General features: G+C 38.9%; 1 pseudogene; it reads left to right on the top strand.

The window, feature by feature from the left end:
• Positions 1-7339: 7339 nt before the first annotated feature.
• Positions 7340-7527, top strand: LOC118829648 (annotated as a pseudogene).
• The last annotated feature ends 1335 nt before the right edge of the window (positions 7528-8862 follow it).

Below are 8862 nucleotides of genomic sequence, written 5' to 3'. Positions count from 1 at the left end.
AAAGGAATTAAGTATCATTTGCTCAGTGTGAGGAAGACCTGCCTCTTGCACTCTCTAGTGACTTTGGGAAAATCAGCCAACTCTCCTAGGACATATCTGCTAAGTCACAGATGGAATCCCACCTTCTTTAGTGGAAAGAATTTCCAAGCTAGAAGTTCTTCCTGACCCCTCTGAAAGCATTTATCCTTCATATTCCCATTTTACAGATTTAACACTGTCCTTGGCAAGGTCACATGGCTTGTCTATATACAAGCAGCTAAGAAGTAACAGAGTTGAACTGTACCTTTCGACCATGAGAACAGTGCTCTTTTATTGCATGTAAAGCCATCCTAGCTACTCCGTTATAATGACTTCAGGATAATTTCTCTATATATCCTACAGGATGTGATTTCTTGAGCTACCGTCTTATGGCCACTCCATCACACGTTGATTCCTCCCTCCTCTGGAACTCCTATAACATTGCTTGTCTGTACCAGCCATTTGACAGTCGTTTTTATGCAATGAAGTATATTGTTCTGAGAAGCAGTTCATAGGCTTCACTAGACTACCAAAGAGGCCCAAAATGCAGAAAAGGTCAAGAAACCATTTTAAACCATCATCTTTGTTATTTACTGCTTATATCATTATTTAATTCATTTTTATTTCTTGCTTTGTTTTCTAGCTTATCTCTCCAGCTACACCATTCTTCCTCATATAATTTCCTATCCCTACAGAACCTAATATATCACATTATCAGTGCATGTAATATAATGCATGTTGTTTGAATATTTTAAATGCACACATATACCACACACACATATTTGTTGTTGTTCAATTATATATATGTATATGTTTATATACACATGCATACATATACAAACACATATACATATATGTGTGTGCATACATATATATATACATACATGTATATATTATGTCTATATATCCACCCTCATTTCAGATATTGATTCCACTGATCAATGATCACTGTCTCTCTCATTCTTTGAAAACCACTGATGATCAAATCTAGATTATTCTATACAATCTCCGGATCATTCTCATCCTACCACTATTCCCTCCTCTTTTCTCTATGAGCCATCCCTCTCTCCAAATCCTGCCCATCCTTCAGGATCCAGATAGAGTCCACTGTAGACTACAGCTCCCTTCTCTCATATCAGTAAACACCTAGTGTCTATACCCTCATTTAGCCCTTATCACATAAGTGCCTCATGGTGATCTTTTATTTTTCTTATGTTAATCTTGTCTTCTCCACCAGACTAGGAGCTCTTCGAGGATAGGAATAAATACCCCTTGATTTGATTGAATTGAATTAGGTAATTCAGACCAACTAGTCTAGGGGTGGGGACCTTCAGCCTTGAGGCCACTCATGGCCTTCTAGGTCCTTGGGTGTGGCCTTTTGACTGAGTCCAGGTTTTACAGAAGAAATCCTTTTATTAACAGGACTTGTTCTGTGAAGTTTGGGTTCAGTCAAACTGAAGACCTAGAGAGCCACATGTGTCCTTGAGACCACAGGTTCCCCACCCCTGATAGTCTGAGTTCCCCTCCACCCCAAACCCTATCCACAAAATCAGTTCCACAGTTGAGACCTTAAAGGATATGGATTTTTATCTACTTAAACCAGACTGAATTTCTACATTGAAGAAATCCATAGGGCAATTATTCAGCTTTTTATCTTACCTAGAAGTCTAGGTCTTTGGAACCACTTTGACACATGAATGGAGTACCCACACAAAGTATTAAATTATGACTAGTTTGTCTTATAAAGGCTTTGTATGAAAACCAAATTTACTAAGGCAGTATGGTCCATGAATCCCTGGGGTGTCCAAAAGCCTTTCAGGTGGTCTGTGAGGTCAAAACTATTTTCATAATGATGCTAGGATATTAATTGTCCATTTAAATATTCTCCCCTTTTCCCAACCATACATCTTGTGATGCTAGGGTTTTTTTTTTCCATATACTTCAATCAAAACAACATATTGCAACAGATTGAATGCAGAAGTAGCTAGGAGAATCCAGCTGTCTTCTATTAAACCAGACATTAGATTTGCAAAAATGTATAAAACAATGCTACTTTTCTCACTAATTTTTGTTTTGAAAATATAGTTATTTTTTCATAAAAGCATGCTATATAATAGGTTTATCCTTGTTATTTTAAATGAATTAATAAATAATTATTTTAAAACTTTATTGGTTTTCATTTCTAATTCAATAAATACTGACAGATTTAACCAGAGGTATGCTAGAGCCAGCTCAAACTGGTATGAGTATTTATACTTCAGAAACCAGCAAATACTACAAATCAGGCCTTGATTTATTTTTGTTGTTGTTTTAATTGCCTAGACTTAAGAAAGTGGTAGGGAAAATGTTAATACTGCAGATTAAATTTTAAAATTAAATTTTAAAATTTCATGGGTATTTTTTTTTCCACAGACCCATTGGCTAAATACTTACCAGCACACTCTTGGATATAACTCACATAAACAAAAGTTCTTTAGGGTCCTCAATAATTTTTAAGAGTATAAGGAGTTCCTGGGACCCAAAGTTTGAGAAACATTGCTCTAAGAAGGATCAAAAGATTATTTAAATTATTTTCTTTCTCTTCTTGCATGTATTTGGGTCTAAAAGGCATTGACTAAAGAAATCAGCCAACTTTTTAAACAGAACACAGTTTTTCCCCTTCCCTCTCATCCACTTCTTTCTTAAAACTTTCTTATATTTTCTCAAATTTCTAAAACTCCAAATTTTCTTAAAATTTCCTCAAAATTTAAAATTTAATGGAGTTATCTTCTAGATAGTTTGGGGGAAGAATGAATCAGCCCTCAGAAAAATGGTGGGAAAAGGTGAAATCTAGAGGCTTATCACTTCCCTATATTTTCATGATCTATGCCCAGCAAAGTAGGATTGCAACCATTCTGGGACGCTTGAGAAATTATAATATCTGATGATGCTCAGGACCTAGTTGGAAGTCTCCCCCAAACCCCTGCCCACAGTCAAATGCCAGTCCCATTTTTTTTCTTTCCAGGCCTGGTAGAGACAAATACATGATGGCTTCTGTGTCATTTTCCTCCGCTTCTCAATTCTCTGGCTGAGTACTATTGAAGCAGAGGATTGCCAACCCAAGCAGAGCAAACTTCTAGCTTCCCAGGGCACAACGGTGATGAATCCGGGGACAGTTAAGTTCTATTAGAAGCCACAGGTCAGTATAGTCCTTGTTTTTGTAATAACATGTTTTTAAGCTTGTGTTGTCCTGCCAGAGCATGGTGGCTGGTGGGAGATGGGATGCTTAGTGAGCATTTAAAGGATTAGAGATTAGCCTTCTCTGTTGTCAACTCACTGGGTCAGTATGTTGGTGACTTAGACATGGGGATAAAGTTTTTATCCCTTGTGCATAATTTGTATTTTGGAGAGGTTTGAGAGGTCATGGAGATTGCACAACAGTGCACTGTCTTGTTCATCACATGACCCAGAACAGCAAGAGGGTTGTTCAGTTCTATCAGTTAAAGCCCACAGTCCAATGTATTCTTTCCAATATTAATCACCAGTTATAGTTAGTATATCATTATATAGTATATATATATATATATATATATATATATATACACACACACACACATATATACATACACATATATATATAAACATATATCTATACATATATAGACATAGATATCGTATATCACTGATACCATTAGTACATCACTGTATGGTCACTAGTATGTCACTGATACCATCTAGCAATTAGCAACCATTTAACCAATGAACATCTATTAGCTTTCACAAATGGATATTTCCTGAGAATATGCAATGAGAAAAGAAGTAGAAACACCCTCTTACCCCAAATCAGGGCACACTCTCCCCTCTACCACATCCATCTCTATTTGCTTTGGGTCATTTGCTCCCTCCACCCCAAGTCCCCTTCCAAATGTGTCCTAGACAATAAATGAAGTATCTCTACAAAGTGGTACTTTGGCTGCTAGGCCCAATTCACTGCTGGCCTGGATCCCACAGGTCACTTCTTGGAGTTGCTCTGATGGCAAAGTCTATCAATCCCATCTCTGGACCTCTGGCAACATTCCTGACCTTTCCAAGCTCGCAAGATCATAACTTAGTCCTGTCCGTCTTCAATATTTCTTCATCTGAAGCAGAAAATAACAGGCATCACAGCTACAGAGGCAACGTCAAGGTTCATGGCTTCGTGTTGACCAGAGCTGGAAGAGCAGGTCGCTGGTGCCAGCTTTCTTTCCCCATTAGCTGTCCTTTCCTCCTCCTTCATCGAAGACAGCGGGAAAAGAAAGAATGCCCACCACTCAGTTCTAGTTCAGCAACCAATCAAAAATATGTGTCTTCACCATGTGGTTAATGAACCATAAAGTGTCATGTAATACTTGTGATCTGAGGTAGAGAGTAGGCCCCCTCAATTCTATAAACTTCCTGAAGCAGGGCCACCAAATGTGCATGCTCCCAAAACTGAGGCCCCTTTGCCAGTCCTCTGTTACATATGTATATGTGTATATACATGTGTGTATATATGTTTATATATATATATATATGTGGGTATATTTATATACATAACACTGTACTATGTGTATATGTTTGTATATGCATGTATACATATGTGTGTATATGTTTATATGTGTATGTTATGTGTGTTTATGTGTGTATGAGTGTATGTATATGTATGTATGTTTATATATGTTCTTATGTGTATTTGTGCTTATTTGTGTGTTTATGTGTGTATGTTTATAAATGTATATGTGCGTATGGATATACATGTGTATACATACTATATGTACTTCTGTGTATCCTCTGACACCTACTAGCTCTAATTCCTTGGGCAAGTTCCTCAGCCTCCCTGGGTCTCCATCTCCTTTCCTATAAAATGAAGAGGTTGGATTGGATCCCTTCCTCTCTAAATCTATGATCCCTCAGATCTCCAAATCATCACCAGCTTGGCAACATATTCTTAGAGAGTGGCCTGGGAAACTGAGCTGCGAAGTCATTTGCCGAGGGTCACACGGCCAGGATGTATCAAGAGCAAGACTCAAGTCTTTCTCCTAACTCTGAGGGAGGTCAGCTCTCTTTCTACTCTATCGTCCTCCATATATATTATTACATAATAACAATAATAATAATAATATAATAGGCAGCGAGGTGGCTAAGTAGATAGAATGCCAGCCTGGAGCCAGGAAGAACTGACTTCAAATCGAGCCTCAGACACTTACTAGCTATGTGACCCCAGGCAAGTCATTTAATCTCCTTTTGCCTCAGTTTCTAGACTGTAAAATGAGGATCATAATAGCATCTATCTAAAAATGAGATAACGTTTGCAAAGTACTTAGGTAGTGCCTGGCCCAAAGTTGGCACAATACAAATGTTAACTACTAATTATTATTACTATTTTAATTATTAACATCAATATATGCATTGCACATACAAGAGTACACATATTATTAGCATTAACATTAACGTGTTCAATATATACCAACATCGTTTTATGTTTTAGACAGACATACGTCTGTTCTATGGACGTGAGGAAATGTAAGTGCATAGATCCATGTGTGTAGACTTTTAATAAGATTTTATCTGTATACACGTTATCAGCTTTTGCACAATCATAAAAATAGATATCAACATACTGCTTCTCCTCTTCCCCGCAACATTCTGTGTCAAGAATGTCTGATCCAAGCACAGGAAAATGGACCTCATCGTCCCCCTGTTAGTGCCCTTCCCTCCACATCCCCTTCTGAAGGAATCTGACACCGGAGACTTCTCCCGGGCGCTAGAGAAGTCCACCTGCCACTAGAGGGCAACAAAGCAACATGAAACAGAAGCTATGGCGCGGTAAGTGAGTTTCCCGCAACGGCCGCAGGAGGGCAGGACTTTTAGCTCTGTCTGGCCAGAAGCGGCGTCTTTAATGCAGCTAAGTCAGTGGAGGGGCGATATTTTTGCTGCGGGACTGTGGGAGCTTGTTTTGCTATTTTGCGAATGTTTTCACTTTCGTGCATTAAATAAGATAGCAGCAGTAATAATAAAAATGGTGATGATGCGATGGTAATAAACATGAGCGATTTTCTTCACTCGCATCGGGAGATTTTCCTCCTTCAAGGTTGGCTAGCAGAATCTGACGGATAAGCCTAGCCCATCTGCTGCCACATTGCAGAGACCGGCTTGAGATTGAAATTGATTTGTAAAGTGAGAAGTGGGAAGATGGTAAGGTAGCGAGATGCCATGGAAATAGGGATTGTGCTCTCTGATGTGCGGCTCCACCACTTAAGTGATTCTTATATTCAATAAATATTTATTGAACACCTACTCTATGCAGAGCACTGTGCTAAAAGCTATAGGCAAATACAAAGTTCAAGAAAACATGGCTCGCGTCCCTGACGATCTTGCAATATAACGCAATAAAAAAAAAGTGACGGGGATGATATAGCTATATATGATATATGCCGTGGTCCCTTCTGGTGGGCCACTTGCAAAAGGACATTTGTGAACGTCCCCCGGTTGGTCCCTTTGTGTGACTTGGAGTGATGTAAAAAATGATTGCAATCAGATCCAGAAAGAGCTGCTCTCTCCGGAATGAGGACAAGAAAGTTTCTGTCTCTATGGATCCTGCTTGGCTTGGAACACAGATCTCCTCTGGACTTGGAGAGGAAGGGAGGGAAGGATTTCTCTCACCTTCCCCCTTCCCACAGCAGTGGTGATTACACGCTTTGGCAGAGAGAATATGTGTCTGCCCAGATATAGGAGACTGGCCTTCATATCCTCGGCTGCCTCTTTTGCTTTGTATTTCTTTCCCTGAGCTTGTCACCACACAACGATGATGAGAAATGGATATTTCCAGATGTTAGTAACTTCATGAATTCCAGAGGTCAGAAGTTCCTGAATCAGGTGTTGGTTGCTTGACAGAAAATGATTCCCCCAACAGCGTCTCAGAGAAGAGTATCACACCCAGGAGGATTGGAGCTTAGGTCTGATTGGCCAGAAAAATCTCGATATTGTGAGTTCCTAGTTCTATGGAGATATAAGGCAAAAGTAAAATTTATGATCTGTAGTCCCACAAAATTGTCTTTACCTTCAAGGACAATATAATAGGAGTGATAAGTTACTGCTTCCTGTTTTAATTCTTTGTTAATGTGTAGTTATGAAGTCGTTGTGTTTTAAACATTTCTTTTGTGGTGGAGGAAATAAATAGCTGTTGAACAGAGTTAAAACAGGACAGTGAGAGTGGCAAGAGAAGCCTGAGTGTTCTCCACTTGCTCAAGGAGGAGGTCAAGGGCTTTGACTGAAATGGGATGAGCAAAGCGTACTCGAGTTTTGTTATTGTTTTTTTTTTAATATGGGAAAGAGGCTATCACCGAAATTAAATAGTGGGAGGCACGTCCAAAGAATATCGCCAGAGTTTGATCCATTTATGAATCTTGTGATTGATGAATGTGCAGAGATGGCACCATGTGGGCAACAGAACAATATTGGAATTGTAGTAGCTGAGGAAATAGTATCATCATGTTAGAAGCCTGGGAATGAGTGTAAGTAACAAAGCACTGAGCTGAGATTGCTACATCTTTCCATTTCCAAAAGAATTTGATACATAAAATCAGTCATTGTACATTCTTTATGTTCTAGCTTTTTAAAAATAAACTTTTTCTAGGAGAAAAAAAAAGTAAGAAAAGAAGGAAGGAAGCTGTCCTGTACTTGATATATCTACTTTTTACATTCAGTGTATTTTCTAGGAAGGAAATTTTAAGGAAAACACTAGACTTGAACCATGTCTAAGCTTTATTTAAGTGATTTTCCCTGGAACTCCAGAACTGGGGCAAACTGATCCAGAGAGAATACAAAAAATTTTAAAAACCCTGAGTCCCCTCTTTGCAGGGAGGGGGGGGCCTTGAGGGGGGGGGTCAGGCTTCTCCAATATGGATTCCAGGCCACTTGAGTCCAGAGCAGGACCCCTACTTCTTAAATGGACATCTAGGGCTGTCAGTTATATAAATATGCATGTATTATATATGTGTGTATATGTATATACATGTATATATGCATATATATGTACATATAGGCAGTCAGGTGGCACAGTGCATAAAGAGCTGGACCTGGAGTCAGGAAGACTTGAGTTCAAATGTGGCCTCAGACACTAACTGGGTGACCCGAGGCAAGTCAGTTAATCTCTGCCTCAGTTTCTTCATCTGTAAAATGAGGATAATAGTAGAACCCACCTCTTAGGGTTCTTATGAGGATCCAGTGAGATAATATTTGGAAAACACTTTGCAATCCTCAAAGTACTATATAAATGCTAGCTATTATTATATGTCCATAGGTTTAGACATGCATATATAATATATGATACAAAAATGTAATGCCTTGAACTATATTAATACTTATGGAATACCATGTGTATGTGATTTAATGAGGTAGGGCCAATGAGTATGTTCACACTGGTATAGAGGAACAAAGGATTTATGGGTCCCATGGTTGCCATATTCATTTTAGGACCAGCTGACAAAGCCACCTCCTTCTATCCTGACATTTGCTTTCTTGAACCTCCGCCCAGTATCAAAAACAAGGGAAGTAAAGTTCAGAACTCAGGAACTGATTTTGCTTTCAAAGACTAGAAATTGCTCTACCCCCAAATTTCAGTAAAATTCAAATTTTTAAAAAACGTTTTTCTGTGCTCTGAACTCTAATGGTCCACTCCTGACAACGTTGGTATAAACAGAAAGAGAATGCTAGGCCTTGAAATACTTACAACCAGTATGGTGTCCTTGTAATGTGTCTAGACCCAGATCTGACCTGGAAGAAGAAGACCTGGGTTTTGCCCAGAGTTCTGCTACTTTAATATCTAGGCTATCCTTAGCAGATCTC

This window comes from Trichosurus vulpecula, chromosome 8 (assembly GCF_011100635.1).
Source record: "Trichosurus vulpecula isolate mTriVul1 chromosome 8, mTriVul1.pri, whole genome shotgun sequence".
NCBI classification, from domain to species: Eukaryota; Metazoa; Chordata; class Mammalia; order Diprotodontia; family Phalangeridae; genus Trichosurus; species Trichosurus vulpecula.
Note: the sequence above shows the minus strand (reverse complement) of the source record. Positions and strands in the feature narration are given on the sequence as shown.